The sequence below is a fragment of the Bidens hawaiensis genome, unplaced genomic scaffold, assembly GCF_021521415.1.
Source record: "Bidens hawaiensis isolate Kalapana, Puna unplaced genomic scaffold, B.hawaiensis_p1.1 tig00037215_1, whole genome shotgun sequence".
NCBI lineage: Eukaryota > Viridiplantae > Streptophyta > Magnoliopsida > Asterales > Asteraceae > Bidens > Bidens hawaiensis.
The window spans coordinates 175,766-192,053 of NW_027496490.1; positions in this window are offsets into that span (position 1 = coordinate 175,766).

Sequence of the window (16,288 nt, forward strand, 5' to 3'; positions counted from 1 at the left end):
ACGAGTCAACTGTCAAATCGTTATTATGTTCTATAATTAGACTGTCGGTGTAACTTATATAAGGTAGATGGACGATTTGGTAAAGTCAAGTCCGTTGATTATGCCGAGTTTTGCGAAACAAGAAAGAAAAGGGGGGGGGGGTGTTGGCCGATGATCGTAGGGAAGAAGAGAAGAAAGAAAAAAAAATTAAAACAATATTTATAGACCAAGGACCAAGATGCAAATTATAAATATTGTTTTAATTTTTTTTTCTTTATAGCTGTCACTTACGAACAAACACAACACTCATCCAATCAATATTTCAGCAACGTCATGGCAAATCATGAAACGGTTAGCATCCCCACACTTGCTTCAACCTCCAGCACATCAACCATCATCAACCAACCCCATAATAACCTACAAGAGAAGAGACACCTGAAATAGCAACAAAATAAAATAATAAAAATGAAACATATTACCGGGTTGCCTCACGAAAAGCGCTAAGTTTACACAAAAAGTCTTCAGCCAAACTTGCTCCCGAAACCTCAATCAGGAGGCTTCTCCTTTATCCGCTTCCCATCAATACTTCTCAACACACTCCTCTTACAATTGGTCGGGAAGAAACCAACTGCACCGCTCTCACGGGCCCAAACATACGACTTGAACTTGGCCCACCAACTCTTAGATTCCCCCAAAAATGATTCCCTGAAGTGAAACAGGAGTGACAAACTCTTCTGCACATCATGATCTCTGAGCCTAGATATCCCTCTTATTCTTTTAGCCAACTTTTTAAACCTCAACACGTCCCGAATGAATATTGAGTACAGTTCATGTTTTGGTTTCTCATAATCAAGGTGTAATGTCGAAAGAATTGAATCAACTACTACCTCATGGCTCTTTTCACAAGGCTCATTCTTGACCCCCACACTTGGCTCGTTATACAATAGATCTTCAAGCAACTTCAAATCACCAAGTGGGTCAAACTCTCATTTATCCATGACTGTAAAATCCACCAAATCATAACCAAACTCATCTCTAAAATCTTCTTCCCACAAGGGAACACATTCATCAGACTGTTTTTCCATCCCTGCATCTTCAAACTCAATAATCGGCTCACTAATTTGTGACTGGCTCATTAAACCAAGCCGAATTCCATCTAAAGCTTGTTGGGTCGAAAATGTGTCATTTGGATTTGTATCATGGTGGATACGTAACCAATCAAACCGTACCTATGGTATTTGTTCAATGAATTCACCAGATTAGTTTTCATAACCCAGAAGATTCCCATTAAATCAAACATCAAACGTAACCGGGGGTTCACTCGATTTTTCACTTTGCAATCCAAAATCCTCTATATCTCCATCTGCCAAATGGTGTAACGTTTTTGTTCTTTGAATCCATTCCCATCAGTCACCATTACTGCAAACTTAAACAAAAACGGAACATGGGCACCATATAGTACTAGACTAAAATCAATTAAAACTAAAATTAGACTAACACTAGACAATTAATAATAAGTTAATATAAAAACTAAACTAATTAATTAATCTAGATATATGTAAAAATACAAAAGGCAGGTCCACAAAATCGGGTCGTTCTCTAATCGCCTCAAATCATGTCCCCGACAACTGCGCCAAAAACTTGATATGCAAAAAGCTATATATAAATAATAATAACTAATTCTCGCAATGCAACATGAAGTCTTAAATTTATAAAACCAAACAAACCTAACTAAGCTTCACACAAACGGTAAGTGTACCGGTCGCGTAGCAGCACAGTCTAATGGAAGTCCACATGTCGAACACAAAGACACGTGAGAACGGCTCAGATAATTAACCCTAATTTAAGTCCTGCCTAAATAATATATTTATTTATAGTATTTATTTAAAATTAAGTTAACTTAAAACTTAATTAACGGTGGAACTTAACGAAACTAACAGGAAAACTTAACGGGATTTAACGATAATAAGAAAACGAATCACCTAGATAATATGAATTAATGGGTATAGGATGGCTCAAGTGCTAATAAGTGTTTAAAACCAGCTTCTAAAGATGAGCAAAGATAGATGCAATCAAAGCGACTGGGTCCCCACTGTCAGTTTTCCCAGCAAACCCTAATGACGTATACCTAGCTTTTAATTCACGGTTGTTTATTTACGTACCCTAAAATAGATAAATATGATAAACATGTTCATTATAATCTGATTAAAACTTTTTTGAATGTTTAAAACTCAAAAACGAACTCACAATCGTTAAAATACTCAAAACCGACAACCGGATGATGAACCTCAAAACCGACAGCTGGTCCTCCTTGGTAATTCGTCCAAAACTGATGTATGACAGCTGAGATGATGATAAATTCGTTCATAGGGTTTTATATATATATATATAGATGAGTTAAACGTGCTAAACAAGCCAAAATAAACAAAACTCGGTCCAACCAGGCCCATATAGGATAAAACAGTTGGGCCTAGCTGATATCTGATCAATCTTGGCAGCTTGGGGCTCCACGCAGCGTGGCCATGGACCCCCACCTTGGTCGTGTGGCCCGGCCAAGGTTATTTCGTCCGTTTCTTTGATTTCCAGCTCGTTTATCTTCGTACGCGTATACCGGCTCCATTTGAATCCTGTTTGAGCTTATTTCTTCTTCATTTAGACTCGTTTTTCGCTCTCTTCAACCATGGAATCTACAATAATCTCAAACATGTAATTTCATGCAATAATACTCAATAATCGTTAACGGTTTACGCACAAAACAACATAAAAACTATCAAGAAAATATGTGTGCTTTACAACACATCATGGATGTTCATGTACGTATAACATGTAACTTTACTAGCAACTATATTGTTAACATTAACTAAAGTTTATTTATGCTATGATAGGGAGATGCCATTGAAGTCGTTGCAGATTCCAAGAATGAGTCATACTTTGACAAGAAACTCCATGTAGGCTCATGCTCTAACAATTTACCTAATAGATTTCCAACTCGTCGTCTCCCACAAAGCATCACTAAGAATTGGAATGAGCACCATCTTTAAACCCATCCATAACAATAACATACCAACTCACTATTTCCAGTTTGCATCATATGATATGTTGGACAGTTGAACAAAAGATCCTCAACAACTCACAAGTATTAACTACAAATTAGAAAACTAACATGCAAACAAAAATATTTCTATATTTACCTCACCTCACATCTACCTATACACAGACTTTATCAGCTACATTGAATAGGTAACTCCCATACACAAAAGAGCAAGAACGCTAATAAGGAAGATTACCTTACAAGATGAAAGGTACATAATTAGTTGTTACACTTCACTCTAAAATGAAACTAATAAACTAGTTATGCAGAAAAAAACGTTATTGAAGTGACATTCTGGAAAGATCAGTTGTCCGAAGTCGAAGGGGATATACCAATTGGCGAGCTACTCAGAGTAACTGCAACATCCGTTACTAAGTTTATAGGTACTAAACACCTAACCGTATACCTATTATATAATAACCAAAAGATATGACTATGCACTCGAGAGCAGTATTGTGTTAATTTATGAGCTACGACGCACTATTGACATATGTCATGATTTCAGCTACTCAATTGCTTAATATTTTTATGTATCAGTTAGGCATACAAACAAACAAGGAAACACTCCATCTGTAAAGCTCTGATGCTACAACGACAACCATAAATTCTTCAATTCCAGCCCTTGAAGAGTACAAAAATAAGTACGCATCACCACACATCATTACACAATACACATAGCACATATGAAATAATTTGCACAAGTACAATTTTATAAGTACAATCAAGTAAAAAACCAATAATACGCAAATATATATATACACACACACACAAGCAATTCTATACATGTGTATTGTTATAAACAGAATGTTTTGAAGTTTAAAATAGGGTTTGAGTGAAATAACAAGCTCATTGAATAGATAAACAATTCCATACGTGTATATTATTGTGAAGAGAATGTTCTGAACTTTAGAAACATTGTTTTAGTGAAAACACAATTTGTGCACACATTGTTATTGTAACAGGTACAAGAACATACCTAGATACATATCAAGATAATCAGAACCATTAACTACTATTGCCGAAATGCTAAAAACAGACAAGAAGGTGCATTTCCACCACTAATATCACTATCGACCACTTTTATTAACTGCATATTATTGTAAACAATAACTAATCAAATGTTCTTTAACAGTAAGTACAACAAGAAAACCCACCTGCAATACCTAAAAAAAACCAAGTTTCGAATGTGAAGATCATCTGAAAAAACAAGATTCAAACATCATGTAAGACACTTCACTAGGAATGAGAAAATTCGGGACTGGTACAAGTACGGAAATCGGTATCGATTTGGTACTGTCGGTACCGAACCGGTACCAAAGTTTTGAGTTTCTGTATCGCTATCGGTACTGGTATTTCCCGATTTTCTTACCATCAAGATACCATCCCGGTACCGATACCGAACCGAAGATTTCGGTAACTACCGGTACCAAAAATTTATGATTTTGGGGAACGGGATTTTGGGGTCCGGGATCGGTCGGTACCGGTATGGTACTGATCTTATCCCTATACCTCACTACAAAAAAATAACAACCACAGCTGCTAACAAATTATTGTTAAGTGTTAAGTAAATACAACAATCAAAGACAAAACAGGCAACATAAAAGCAGTTTTATTCAACGAGTCAGTGACAACCATGTTAAAGGCCACCTGCGGAGAAATGACACTTAAACGTCTCAACAAATATCCATACACAACACCACCACTCTTGCTTGCCATTAAAGAAATCCCTCCCCAAATAAATGTGACCTCAAGCATGACGAAACGGTCACAATCAACAGGGCATCTGCGCCTGCAACATTGTCTTCAAACACCCCAGACCCTAAAGCATCCAAAAGCAAAAATATCATACAATTAACAGGTAAAATTATTTTTACCTTTACATTATCTTTTAAACATTTCCCCACAAAATTTTAAACATTCTAACCAAACATTTTTTAACTGAAAACCTAGACAGAGCCACCAACAAAGAAAACCAAACACCAAATCAAGTGAACATTGAAGAAGCATAAAAGGTGCCCCATCTATTTTGGATAACTAAAAAGCCCCAACTCAACAACAATTAGAAGGTGGTAGTGGTTCTGTACAACAACAACCACTTATTTTGTATAGCCTAAATATTATAATGTTACTGATAATGACTGCCACGTATGTAAGTATCCTCCTTAGGCAAGTTTGAAATTTCTCACGCCAAATGGTAGGCTTAGCCTTTGTACTAACTGATGGGGACTTTTGTAGTAACTAACAATGAAATACCTGTAATAACTAACATTAGGCTCCTGTGATGCTTCCACTTACTTTCATTTGTCGCTTATCGGCAAAAACTAAACAACCATTATGTAACACTTGACCAAATTTATCGCTAATGTAATCGTGATTAGCAATATAATAACATTTATGAATAAAATCTTTCTTTATTAAGATTAAATCTTGCAAAGTCAACAAAAAGTCCAAATTTTGACACGTAACGAGCATTCCTTAAAATAACCTCGGGCAGCGGGTCAGAAAATAAATTAATAATTAATATAATTAAATGGCACCAAAAATTTAAATATGTTAAAACATTGGAGATAATGTATAAACATAATTTTAGAAGGCTCGAACCGCAAAAACTGAGAAATAAGCAAACAAAAGGCAGTATAGGAATCGAAAATGACCCGACATAAACTATTTTCATAAAAATAGTTATGATAGTCCATATTGTCAAGAATTTGATTTTGCTCAAACTCTGACAAAAATTATCAAAAACGGGATCCGATTGATTATCTAAAACTCGCAATACGTTAAATCGATTAACCAAACTATTTATATTATAACCCAACCCTTTTACTCCCCCCCCCCTTGGGCTGGCTCACCTTGACACCTCACCACCCCAACTCATTTTTCTCCCATCCCTTGTCACCAACTCAAAGCTCCAATGATTACACCCCTAATCCAGTGTGTTGTGTTGTAACTTGTTTTATCCACATAATCCCTATTAGCTCACCCACTCTACTCCTCCCTCTCCCTCTTTATATTACGGTATATATATACACATACACACACACATAAACATCACACATATAAAATTCAAATCATCAAACACATACTCACATTCAAGCCTAGATCAAGAACAATGGTGATTAGCAACTAGGAAGAGGATTAAGAGGAAGGATCATCACACCCACAACCACTACATTCTCATCTTCATCCTAAGATCTTCAAGAACACAAGTAAGTTATGATTATGAGTTAAATTATAGGGTTAAATAGGTTAGATTAGATGTTCTTGATTGATATTAAACTTAAAGATTGGAAATTATGAATGTTGGTGTGTGTGTATGTGAGTCGTGTGTATGTACGTGTGTGTAAGGGGAAGGATTGAACCCACATACACATGCATACATTCATCTTGAAGTTCATACTTTGATTATGATATGAATACTTGGCATATATTTATTTGATAGATAATGAATTGCATACTTGAACTAAGATAGCATGCATTGTTAAAGTATAGATTGGATTAGCACATGGATCAACTGACACTTACTTGCTAGAAATAGAAACTTTGAAAACTTGAATAGAACAAATGGATGCATGAAAATATGTCAAACTAGTTGAATGAGATAAACAATATTCCCACTTAATAATTATTGGAAAGATTGAATTAGATAAGATTATCAAAAATTAAAAGTTACTATAATATGAAACTTTGTTGATTAAACACTTAGGAAATTCATAAAAGTGATGAAATACATGAACTAATGATTTGAATGACTTGATGATTTAATAATTTGAATGACTTGATGATGATAGGAATAATCACAAGATTGTTTAATTGATTCTTAAAAAGGACATACATGATTGCACACACATGTTAGAACCTTCAAAATAGTAATAAGAATATAGTTGAAGAGTATTAACTTGGCATGTTAGGAGAGTCATGATAATAGTTTGAAATCTTAATTTTTAAGTGTTATTATGATGTTTGTTCATATATGAAATGATAAGCTTGATTATTGACATTATTAATAAACTTAAGTTATGAATTTGAAGCTTAAAATTGATTTAAATGTGTTATATGAAACTATGTGATCAAATCTGGAAATAAGAATGAATTATGTGTTATAATGTGTATATTTAGTTCATAGGATAATTGGCGTGGACTTAATTGCCTTATTTTACTTGTCGTTAACTTTAACGGTCGAAAAATCGGCTTTTAAACGTAAACCGACACAACGGTTAGGGACTGTTTTAAATACTCATATATAACATAAGTTAATATATTATAAGATTACAAGATAACAAAACTTGGTTCTAACCGATTCCTGTCGCGAAAACCGACACGAAAACGTTAAAAGTTGCTATCCTAATAAAATATTAACTAAAATGAAAAATAATATATTGTTGTGAAATAACTTCTAAAACTTAACTAATATATATATATATATATTATATATATATATATATATAAGTGTTTTCTAAGATTTAAAAGTTATATTCTATGCAAAAAGTCAAACAGTTCGTTAAACGCGAAACCGACGAAACCGACAAAACCGACGAAACCGACAAAATCCATTAAAATAATAAATTAGTATTTTCTTAATACTTTCCAGAAACTGAAACCATTAAAATAATAAATTATTATATTTATATATTTTCTTTATTTATTAATTACTTTAGTTATTAAGACAATAGTTAATGACTTGATAGGAATTCACTTGCTTAAGTGCTTGTGTGAACATTAGACTAGGGTTAACAAATAAAAGACTTTTATAACCTAAAACTTAAACCAAGTTTTATTAACAAAACGTGTACTAATATAGGACACAAAAATTTTGAAACGAAAAGCTTCAAACCTTGAGTTTCTCTATCGACCCCTCGTTTTCAAAATGTTTTATTGTGTTTTAGGGGAAAAGTATATTCTTTCTACTAATTTTTATTGAAACTTTTATAAAGCATTTTATTTTACAAACCGTGTAAAAAGTGGGATGATTCAACAATTGGTTAAATAACTGTTAACCAAATTAATAAGGACACGAAATATTAGTATATTTATTGGGGTGACCCCCCCTCCCCCTCCAATCACGTTGGGTTAAAAGTGGTAATATTTTGAGTATGGTAGGTATCAAGTTATCAATTTTGATAGTCATACACTTGTTTTATTCCTTGCTAGTCTACAACAGTACGATTTGCTAAAAGATAAAATGCTATGTTTTATTATGAGTTTCAAAGATATAATTACCATGTTTAAAGAACGGTAAGGAAAGATTACTACCGTTGCTTATGGTAATTATTGATAAAAAGAATGGTCATTGAAACATTGTATGGTGAGAATGTACTCATTTATTATAATTCTCAATAAGTTGATATAATATTGTTTATTATGACTTTTATGATGACTTGAATTGAAAGTTTGATTGCCTTACTTTCACTAATATACATATAAATGTATATATATATATATATATATATGTAAGTATATGTATATATATATATATATATATTATTTTCAATAAAGAGAACTCACCAACATTCGTGTTGAAGTTAATTTTAATATGCTTTTCAGGTAAGTGATGGCTTCGAGGGGATAAGGAAAAGAGAGCCTTGGATATGTGTTTGAATAATGTAGAAACCGGGATTTTAATTAACCGTGCAGTGGCTCGTGTAAAACTCTGATCATGTAATAAATATTTTTATTGAATAAAAGTTAAACGTTTATTGATCAATATTTTGCTCTATTATAATTGGCTATCGGCATCTGTCACGACCCGAACTGTCACACCCTAACCTAAGGCGGAAATGCCGAGGCGCAAACTGATTGCTCACAGCTTTTCAAAGGTTACTATCATGCAACATTATTTAAATGACAATATCTATTAATTAAATTAAGTTTTCAAATAAATCAAATACAAACAAATACAAAATCCATACACATATAACAATACAACTTATATCACAAATGATCTTGATTAATTATTTTCTAACTTAAATTCTTCACTGAGTCCTCACCAATCTGCATTAAATTTCTACTATACCCTGCATATGCGTATAAAATAGAATTTTGTCAACAACAAATGTTGAGTGAGCAACATACCAGTTTAAATGTACATATAGTATATATAAAAATAAGTAATTGCAACAAGTCATATGAAAATAACAAATTAACCAAATGAGCAAGTATAACTAAGATGTCGAGAAGCACAAAGGCTAACAACTGGCGTATGATCATACTATTCTGAGATTATGTTGGACCTCTCTGAATGTGGAAGCATATAAAGCAAGTAAGCACATAAACAAGTAAGGTATAAGTTGTTAACACATAAGACAATAGTATATATAAGAAATATAATTTACACATATGTCCTTAAAACATGGAAAAATAAGTAAAATAGGGGAATGTGGTACTCACCTCGATAGATGAACAAAAGTGAAAAGAGAATATTAAGATTGATGATTGCGGATCACACGCTGATGATAAAGCCTAATAAGGATAATAGAATACAAAGATACTAAATTAATGATCTAGATTGATTATGAGAGTCGATAGTTATTTATCAAGTTATGTATACTGTTTAAACTTATAAATTATATTTAGCCTTGATTATATTTTATGACGTCGAACATTTGTATAAATAAAATACATCCTTCAAATTTAATTTATTCGCTAACTATATAAGTATATTAAAATATTTCATTATATAAAAATAGTTATGTGAAAGTAAAACACATCTTTTATAATTAATTAATTTGTCAAATACATAAGTATAAAAATTTACCTTTTTTTAATATATATATATATATATTAAATATATAATCCAAAATATAAATTACGTGATATTATTTATACATATATACATATATGTATATTTATATACACATACACATATACACATGGGCGAAACAAAGATGCGGAAAAAACACAAGTATTATTGTCGGTTTTATAAGAAAATAATTAATTTCTTAGTTATTATTATATATATTATTTATTAAAATAGCTTAAAAAAATATACCAAAAATAAATCTGAAATAGGGTGGCAGGAACTCGAGCCCGCGACATGCCACTCTGCAACTAAGGTTCCAACCAACTGGGCTAACCAGTTTATGCGTAATAACTTAGGAACTCTTAAATAAAAATAAACATAAGCAAATCTATTAACAACCATAAACCCTAACAATCTTTAATCGATAAAACCCGATATAGTTTGATCAATTAATACGGGGTTATCAATCTTTGACTACTGACGAACATATTGAACCTAGTAATTACCTCATATCTCATTGATAGGATGGGTTAAATACTCCGTCAATGGCCGGTGACGAGGAGAACGAACAACCAAACAAACCGTTAAAGAAATTCAATTGATTAATGGGTTAAGGACGGCTAGAGGTTCGTGATGAATACTGCAAAGTTAATTAAGTTTTTATAAACAATAACTTGGTTAACAAGTTCGTATTAAGGTCGGCTTAAACGAAAAGGTAAAACGAATCAACGAGATTAAATTAACACAATCAGCTTGTCGGTTAGGCCGCAGATGGTAAGTATAACATATCCAAAGATTCAATTTCCAAGTTTGCTTCGTAAATTGTAGTCCAAGACACTCGAATTTGAAATCGAATTCAAATAGGGTTGGATTTGGTGATTGGATCAGGGTATGGGTAAGGATTATCCAGATTATAAAATGGGTTATAATGTAAAAGTTTCATTTTAGACCGTGCAGTTTGAAAGTGGGTACAATATAGGTTAAAAGTTTATATTTTGGGTTAACTGTGTAAACACACAAAAGATATAATTATAAATAATTAAATATTAATAAAATAATCAATTTAACTCGACAAAAGCGATAAAATTTCCCAAGCATCGAAATGGGTCAGGTTTTAATATAAATAATAAATCTTGGAAAACCCAAGTTGTTACACGAACGACTTAGTTAATGTTTTCCGCTGCCTTGATTAAGGTTTTCGGGGTGTGACAGAAGTTGGTATCGGAGCCAATCGTTATAGAGAATTAGAAAATTTAAGATTTTTCTAAACTATAACCGTATATTCAAACACACGCTCTTTTCCCATCTCGCGAAGCTGGAACGTAAAAATATATATACGATTAAGTATTTATTACTAACCTTGTTTAATATGTTTTTCAGATTGCGCCACCACACGAGATAGTGACAAACTCTGAGACTAGTGATGAGGGTGTACCAGCATCCCAGATTATGTTCCGACCCGTGATCGCCCTGGGTCACCCTGGATCGAGTTCGACGGCTACACCTCTTAAGGTGTACTCTCGAAAACGATCCCGAGCTGACTACGAGGCGAACACCTCCACCGTGGCCCAACCCCAGACTGAGGCCCCACCACCATCACTGATGTGCTTTATAATATATATATATTTTATATAAGTATTCCCTACACTTTTAAGTTGTTTTGAGTTAGTTTTGGTTTAATTATACATGTTTCTTGTTCGTATTTAATGTTTAAAGGTTTCAAGATGTATGCCCCCGTTACCGGTGCCTCTCTATGGACGTTGGATTTACTCATAAACATAGTTCTAAATATCAGAGTTGATTAAAACTTTACGCGGAATATAAAACTTCAACCATAACATATTTCATAACCTTCAAATCTTGTCTTAACAAACATTCAAGTCGTTTAAAAATAAACATGGTCTTTAAAATAACATAACATTTCCTTGAGATGCCAGTATTTTCAATTCCATGCCATGTGTCCTTATCAAGCATGCTGCCTCATCCTACTCACCTTCGTGCATACTAAAAGCCAGCTACGCTGAGTGAGTTCTAGTTAATCAATTAACTTACTTTTCGTAACATATACATACCCGGAGGTACGCATTACATACTTAACCTGTTCATCATTCTTCCATATACATTCATAACTAACCTTACATTATAAAGAGCATTCCGCCCTACATACCTCGTATATTATTTGGTTCTGGTGCCATACATCCTCGGATATTATTAGGGTCCGGTCTCCCTTTTTCCTCGGATATTATTAGGGTCCAAAGCCCTCCATCCTCGGATATTTTTAGGGCCAGGTACCCTCTATCTTCGAATATTGTTAGGGTTCGGTCTCCCTTTCTTCCCTACTATCATGCCATACCTTTCTATATATATTTATATATATATTTATAAGTTTTGTACGTACATACATCATTCATTCATCATATACAACAATCATATCATCATACCATCACCTGGCAGTACATGCAATATCCGAAGATCATTCACGCACCGACAAGCATTCATTCATACATAAATCATATAAGGCATACACTTACCACTTAAGGTAAGTGTATTAACTGATCACATCGAGTATGCACACAGCCCCGATAACATAACAAGGAATGGGGCTAGAAACTCACCGGGATCCTGTTTCGCTCTCCGTTAATCGTTATCCCTTTCTTTAGTTGAGCTCTACTAACTGTATATGAGTTACACGTATCAATACTTGCCCTAATTTTATTTCAACCAAAATGGCTAAGTCTTGGTTTAATCTAATGGCCTTGTTTTAGATTACAATTTACTTAGAATATTTTATTCCTTAAACCCTAATATATTTGAATACAAGATATTTCATTGTTTTAGTATTCTTTGTTTAGTATTCAAGTCTGTTCATGCATACTATCATATATAGGTATATAGTGCTCGGGTCACTCAACTCATTTGAATATATGCATAAGGTATTTGTAACTGAATACCTCCTTATGTCCAAACCACACTTGTATTCGAATGAGCCTAGTGTAATCGAGTCACAACATGTATGCGAACGCAGCTTGTAATCGATTAGGCATTTTATGTGAACAAGTCCATTGTAATCTATTCAACATTGTAATCGAGCCGTCCAATTGTAATCGAATTAAGTTGGTGAAATTGAACTATCTGGTTGTAATCGGGTAAGGACATGTAATCGAATACGTATATTGTAATCGAGTATTCCATTGTATTCTAATATATACTATGTGATCGAGTTATGCAATGTAATAGAAAATCATATTGTATGCAACTTTAATCCATGTAATCAAGTATAAGATGTAATCGATATCTATAATTGTAATCGAATATAACATGTAATCTAATGAGATGTAGACCACATGTACTCTAATAAGCTGAAGATTACGGGTTTGGTCTCTAAATCATCCTTTTCATTTCGTTCTCGACCTTGCACTCTATTATGGTTTGGTATTAACTCATAAACATTTCCTTAACCGTTTTCGGCCAAAACTTGACCCGAGTGACCATAAAGCTTGGACCTTCATGGTCTAAAAACGTTCAAGCTAGATCTAGGGTTTTATTACGAGCTGTTCATAACTATAAGTTTGTTAAGTTCATTTTAATATCAAGTTTATAACTTTATGGTTTGTTTATACCCGATCTACTCTAGGGTTTGGTCTCATTGCAAACCGTTCATAAAAACATTACCTTTACAGATAAAGAACGCACCTTTACTCGTTTTTAGGTTACGGTTTAGCTTGGTTATGAAGTATAATCTTGTATCTTGCTTTTGTGTCCAAGATTTATCAAGAATCAAGGCTCGGTTGGTCTCGGATCTCCTTCCTCACTTACGCCGTGAATGAGAGTGTATGTGTGTTTTTTTTAGAGTGTGTAGAATACTTCGAGGATAAGAAATGAGGGTTTTAGGGTTTTCGAGAGGTTTAAGGGAGTATTATACTCTTTTAAGCCCATGGTCCTAAGGCCCATCCCATCCCTTATTCAATCTTTCCCCACCCAAGTCCATACTTCTTATTATATTTACTCTTGATTAAATATTAACACACGTTTCACAACATACATTTTCCTTTATTTATTATTATAATATTTAGGATGTTACAAGTCTTTCCCCCTTAAAGAGGTTTCGTCCCCGAAACCCAACTATCATCTAAACAAAGCAGAGTAAAACTTGTGCATCTCTTCCTCGACATCCCATGTGGCATCCGATCCCTTGTGGTGCTTCCATATCACTTTCACCAAGGGTATAACATTATGACGAAGTTGCTTCTCCTTGCGGTCAACTATCTCCATCGGTTGCTCAATGTAGTTCAATTGTTCATCAACCTCAATGTCCATTAATGGCACATGAGATGTGTCATCAGCCATACATTTTCTCAAATGAGAAACATGGAAGGTTGAATGAATTCCTTCTAGCTCTTCAGGAAAATCTAGCTTATAAGCCACTTCACCCATACGGTATATAATCTTAAACGGTCCAATGTACCTCGGATTCAACTTTCACCTCTTTCTAAAACGAAAGCTTCTTTTCCAAGGCGAGACCTTGAGCATCACAATGTCACCAACGTTAAACTCAATCGGTCGTCGCCGCTTATCAGCATACGTCTTTTGCCGGTCTTGAGCAGCCTTCATTCTTTCCTTGATCTGATCGAAATTTGAAGAGGTTTCTTGAACATAATCCAAACTTCCCATCTCCTTCTGACCAATCTCTCCCCAACATACCGGAGTTCTACATCGTCTTCCAAACAACATCTCAAACGGTGGCATTCCGATACTTGAATGGTAGCTGTTGTTATAAGAGAACTCCGTCAGATGCAGATGATCATCCCAACATCCTCCAAAGTCTAATACACAAGCACGTAGCATATCCTCAAGGGTTTGGATCGTCCTTTCAGACTGTCCATCTGTTTGAGGATGATACACAGTACTGACGTTCAATCTCGTTCCCATAGCCTCATGGAAGTTCTTCCAGAATCTCGAAGTAAACCGAGTATCTCTATCGGACACGATCGATAACAGTGCTCCATGCTTATATAACCTCTTTGTTGAACAAACTTGCTAACGCTTCTGACGAGACGGCCTCTCGTATACGCAGAAAGTGAGCACTCTTTGTCAAACGGTCCACTATCACCCAAATGGTATCATGATGCTTAACTGTACTAGGTAGCTTAGTTATGAAATCCATGGTGATGTGTTCCCATTTCCATTCTGTTATCTCCAACGGTTGCATCTTCCCATAAGGCTTCTGGTGCTCTGCTTTTACTTATAAACAAGTTAGGCAGTTACTGACATAATCTACTACATCATTCTTGATGTGTGTATAATGATGTTCTTTCTAAATGACCCACAACTAAGCTTTAAATTTATTAAACGAAAATCTCAACGAATCCACACACAACCGGCAAGTGTACCGATCACTAATAGTATAGACCTAAGGAAGTCCGAGTATCGAACACAAGGACACTTGAAAACGTACTTAATACTTAACCATAAGTAAGACTCACCTAGAATAATATATTTTAAATAATTTTTAATTATTGACTACTTAACCTAACTTAAATTAACTTAAAATACTTAAATTAAGAAAACTAGACGAAACTTTGAAAATAAGATTTATCAATGGAGAAAACGTCTACCAAGGTAAGAATCCTATTGAAGGTATAATAAGCTAATGGATTGTAGAATCTCACGACACCGGTTCCTAAGGATGACACAACTAAGGTTCACTCAAGAAAGCTAGATCACCTCTCGGTCTCACTAACAAACCCTAACCTACACTTAGTTGATTTTAAGAACTAATAGGGTAACGAATTGTTAAAGTTCTTTAATGCCGACTCTCCTCTCGGTCTTACCGACACACTACCCTAATGGAGACGAATACTAAGCAACCAACGATAGAGGAACAATTTAGTTTAATTTAAATTAGGTCAACTAATCGCTCATAAACCCAAACCCGACAAGAACCGAACCCGCTCTCGCGCGATCCTAATCCTAACAAGTAAAAGCTATGAGACGACCCTACTTCCTATCACCTCTTGGTCTCTAAGAAGGTGTCTAACCGCTGATTTTAACTAATTAATATACCCAACTTAACCCTACGGTTGTACACCCCGGAAACAATCTCTAAACACAAAGTAAAGAGTTCAAACAAGCTAAAATCAACTAAAACTGATTCAATCAATCAACACAAGAGGTAACTGAGTATAATTAATCAAAACACAGCCACTAAACACAACCCAATTCAATGTTAAACCAAGCTTTTCATTAACAATTCAAGTCATGATGATCAACAATCCAAATTACTTACTAAAACCTAACAATAATCATCTAACCTAGGTAGAACTAACTAGTTTAGCCTAACATTATTTTTGGACAGCAGCATATATTCAAGTTAAACATCATAAACATCAACATAAACATAAGTAAACTCATTCAAGATTCAATAACAATCAAACACAAGTCAATCTTCAAGTTACTTGCAAAACAATCCAAAGTAAAAG